Source organism: Vulpes vulpes, chromosome 6, assembly GCF_048418805.1.
Source record: "Vulpes vulpes isolate BD-2025 chromosome 6, VulVul3, whole genome shotgun sequence".
Classification (NCBI taxonomy): Eukaryota; Metazoa; Chordata; class Mammalia; order Carnivora; family Canidae; genus Vulpes; species Vulpes vulpes.
Genome location: NC_132785.1, coordinates 68,418,121 through 68,423,111, shown reverse-complemented (window position 1 = coordinate 68,423,111; position 4,991 = coordinate 68,418,121). Strand labels below are relative to the sequence as shown.

At 32.7% G+C, this 4,991-nt stretch overlaps 1 non-coding gene across 1 annotated transcript; it reads left to right on the top strand.

Moving 5' to 3' along the window:
• Positions 1 to 2,630: 2,630 nt before the first annotated feature.
• LOC112926626 (U4 spliceosomal RNA) lies at positions 2,631 to 2,765 on the top strand. Its single transcript, XR_003236378.1, has one exon. It is a non-coding gene; the product is annotated as a U4 spliceosomal RNA (small nuclear RNA).
• The last annotated feature ends 2,226 nt before the right edge of the window (positions 2,766 to 4,991 follow it).

Sequence of the window (4,991 nt, the reverse complement as noted above, 5' to 3'; positions counted from 1 at the left end):
ATTTATGAAATCATTTTAAATTTCTTACAGGCACTTACTGAAATATAGAAAATACTTTTTGATATTCATTTTGTTTATGCTACTTTAGGTATCTTGATTTATTTATACACTAATTTAGTCAGCATACATAATTTTTAAAATGCTATTTGACCACATATTTAGCTTTTTCTTTGTAGCTCTTCTTTGATACATGTACATATAAATGTATGTATCACATTTCTTTTAATTAACATCTATTGAAAGATGTCATGAAAAATACATACCAGTAAATGTGCAATGAGAAACTTGCTCATAATTTGAAGTTTATTATAATTTCAGTAAAATACTGTCTATATGAAGTTGTTTAAAAACTGTTGTTTATTTTTAAAGATTGTATTTGTTTGAGAGAGAGAGAGCACAGCAAGGAGAGTGGCAGAAGGAAAGAGAGAGAGGCAGAAGCAGACTCTTTGCTGAGCATAAAGCCTGACATGTGGCTTGATCCCAGGACCCTGAGATCATGACTTGTACTGAAGTCAAATGTTTAACTGACTGAGCCACCCAGGTGCCCCAAAAGTGTTGTTTATTTATTATGCATCATTTAGTTCAGGATTTTTATCAATTTATTTCCCTGGTAATTATTATTAATATAACCAATATAATTTGATCTTTCATATATTTTAGAAGCACATTTGTTTATAAATCATAAACATTTACAGTCACTGTATATTTTTACTATATTTTTTATATTGATGAATTTCTTTTTATTTTGGAAATGACCTTCTCAGAATAGTGAAAGGAAGTTCTTTATTGATGTCTTTTATTTTCATCATAGCCTTTCATCCAAAACAATCTATTTAAAATCACTTAAATTTAGGTTACTTTTAACTACTCTGTTTATACAATAGTTTCCTAGACAAGAATCACTGCAAAACAAAAATCAAAACAAAATAAAAAAACCTCTAGGCAACACAGTTATTATCATCATCATCAACATCATCATCATTATTATTATTATTTGTATTAGAATGCCTGAAGAGTAGCATTAAACATACTTCTGCATAGGAAGAACTATCAATGTATATAAAGTTTTTGTATGTAATGATAGTCCGGGAGAAATGCAAGTAGGTATTTCATCATAAATATCTTGCTGCATTTTTCTTTATAGTATAGCAAATGGAAGGATATTTAAATTAATCCTAATATATTCATCTAATGAAACTATATGTAGATATAAAAGTCAAATTTGGGCACATTTTGATGATATGAAAGCAATTACCTTAAATATTAAAATTACAGGTGTAGCAGTCTTTAATGTACAATATTTTAGACAATTTTTAAAGAAGAAGAAATAGAGACAGGAAAAGAGACAAAAATCTCTCATGTCTCCTCCTCTTACAACAACACCAGTCCCTATTGGATTAAGGCCCTATCCTTAAAACTTCACTTCACCTTAATTGCTTCTTGAAAGGCTCTGTCTCCAAATACAGACACCTTGAAGTTAGGGCTTTTACATAAGAGTTTGGGGATGGGACACAAATCAGTGACAACATGACTTATATCATCTACAAAATTCACTTCATGTCTTTGAAATTCTCCCCTTTTCTCCTACAAATGTTAAATGAAATTAATTAATGAAACTAATTTCATTAATTAATGAAATGCTCCCAGGAAGCTTTTCAGCATCTAGATCTACTGAGACTTGGGTTAAGAAAATAAAGTATCAAATTTCCAGATAGCAAAAAATATAGAAATGACAAATTTCTGCCCATACCGGGCACTGTTTTTTTATTCCTCTTCACAATACCCACCAATGGCCTTTTTTTAAGGACTCTGCTCCCCTTCTTAATGAACATTATTTCTTCTCTGAGCAGCCCCCAAATTGTTAATAGCATGTAAAGGGTAAAGTAGACACATCTTTCTTGGCTTCAAACAACACAGATAAGGCCCACAGCACTTTGTTTTCACAAAGATCCATGGATTAATCTCTAAATAACATTTTTCCTACCCTCCTTGCATAGTTTCTAAGAGAAACAAAGTAAAATGTTACCTTAAATATTTTATTAAAATGATTTACATTCTATGTTTTATTGCTATACAGAATTTGATATTTATGAATCAAATGGCACATATCCACAGTTATCATTCTTGTTGCATTATATCCCATAGTACAACATTACTACTTAACTTTAAATGAAATACCATACCATTCACAAACTACGTATCTGTAATTAAACTGGCCATATAGGGGATCCCTGGGTGGCTCAGCTGTTTAGCTCCTGCTTTTGGCCCAGGGCACGATCCTGGAGTCCCCCGATCGAGTCCCACGTCAGGCTCCCGGCATGGAGCCTGCTTCTCCCTCCTCCTGTGTCTCTGCCTCTCTCTCTCTCTCTCTCTCTCTCTCTCTCTCTGTCTGTCTGTCTACCATAAATAAGTAAATAAATCTTTAAAAAAATAAATAAAAAAATATAAAAAATTAAAATAAAATAAACTGCCCATAGCAATGATTTGCATTTCCTGATGCGTGGAGTTTTATGTCTATTAGAGCATAAATTTATCACTGTTAACCTGACTATTGCAGATTATAAGGCTCCTTTAAACTCAAAAGACCCAAAACAGTATATGTCCATTTATTTGTCTTAAAACATATCACTAGCTTTGTGCAGTGGTAGTATCATAACCAATGAGGTTTACCTGAGGCATGATTATTGCTAATTAAAACATATCACTAGACAATTTACAAATTAAATAATTATGTATGTTGTTTCATTTATGTATTATTGTGTAACAAAGCACTTTAATACTTCCTGGTTGGAAACAATAATCATTTGTTTGGCTCACAAAATCTTCGATTTGGGCAGGACCTATGGGGAATAGCTGGTCTTTGTTCCATGCATGGAACATACATAATTATTTAATTTGTCAGGTTATAATTTTCTTTGCCTTGGATATCTACTATTTTTGGCTGAAAATAATATTTTGTCAAGCAACTCTGGAATGTGATTTATTTTATTTTTGAGGGGTTTTGTTTTTGTTGTTTTTTTAAGATTTTATTTATTCATGAGAGACAGAGAGAGAGAGAGGCAGAGACATAGGCAGAGGGAGAAGCAGGCTTCCCATAGGGAGCCTCTTGTAGGACTTGATCCCACACACCCTGAGCGGAAGGCAGATGCACATCCACTGAGCCACCCAGGCTCAGTCTCATGTTTTTGTTGTTGTTTATGTGTTTTGCTAACTTGTCTAAATTTGAATTGTGATATTTGTTTCCCCTGCATTGTTTCCTCCAAGCTGATATCTTGCATCAGATTTTATAATTGTAATTTATATTTTTTAGCCTGCTTCCTGAGGGAACAGACCTCTACTTGCATAGTGTAGTGGCTGACCAATATATTGGCAAATGTGATCAGACGCTTCAAGTTCTACTGACTAAGCTATATATTGATTGAAGAAGACATCAAATTTTTAGGCAGTTCTCAAGTATCTCTTGAGTCATATTTTGCTGTGCTCTCTCGGGTCTCCTGAATGTAAGAAATAGTTTATCAGGTAGCTAGGAATATGTGAAAACATTATCTTAGCCCTATGGATTTCTACTTCCAGATGCTTCCAATTAGATTTCTGTTGGACTGTCAAATACTCCAAAATAGACTGGAAAACTGGAGGTCTTCCCTGTCTTGACTTGTGACATTGATTTTTATTCCCCATTCTGAACTGAGTCTTCCATTTCTAACAACTACAGATGTTTATTGCCCTGCCAAGAATCTAATGAGCTGGTGGGAGCAGGATACAATGGACAAAGATTCATTTTCTTACACAAAGTTGAAACGATTTTTAAGAACTAATTCTTCCCATATTTTCATCTTCCATTTATCATATACTTCAAGTACCCTTAAATAGTTGATCTAGAAAATTGCATCCCAGATTTTCTTGTTTTCTGCAGAGAAATTATGTTACCTCTTCATATGGCCCTTACCAGAAGACTTCTAAGCTATTTACTCAACTCAAAAAAGAAAGTTTCTTTCTTTTATTTTCTTAAGATTTGTCTATGACCTCACATATTGTGTTTCAGGGAGTATATTCCATGTGCACTTGAGGAAAAAATGTATATTCTGCTGTTGCTGAATGGAGTGATTTGTATACATTTGGTAGATATAAGCATTTCCGTTTTGATCATCTGTCTGGTTGTTCTACCCATTATGGAAAGTGGGATATAAAGTCTCCTATTATTCTGGTAGACCTGGGGTTTTTTTCCCCACATTTCTGTCAATATTCACTTCACATATTTTGGATCTCTGATGTTTGATGCACATATGATTATAATTTTTGTGCATATATGATTAACATCTTCTTCGTGAATTGATCCTTTTGTCATTATATACTGTTCTTGGTCTCTTGTAACAATTTTTTTCTTGTAACAATTTTTGACCTAAAATCTATTCTGATATTAATAATACTATCCCTGTTCTCCTTTCACTACTATTCACACAGAATTTTTCCCCATTCTTTCACTTTCAATCTATGTGCATCTTTAGAGCTAAAGTGTGTTTCTTGTAACAGACAACATATTGTCTAAATCTTGCATTTTTTTAATACATTTTGCTAAATGATATCTTTTGACTGGGGAGTTTATCCATTTACAATTAAAGTAATTACCGACAGGGAAGCACTTACTTTTATGATTTTATTTGTTTTCAATATGCCTTACAGCTTTGGGGTCTTTTTTCCCCATTATTGCTTTCCTTTGTGTTTAGTTGATTTTTCTGTAGTGATATACTTTGATTCCCTTCTTATTTCCTTTTGTGTATATTCTATATATATTATCTTTACGATTGCCTTGAAGGTTACATATGACATCATAAAGTTGTGATAGTCTGTCTTAAATTGATACCAATATAACTTCAGTTGCATATACAAAATCTCTATTTCTTGATAGTTCCACTCCCCCAGTTTATGTTACCTATGTCACCATATATGCCTTTATTTCTGGCACAACTATTCACATTATTTGTAATCTTTAA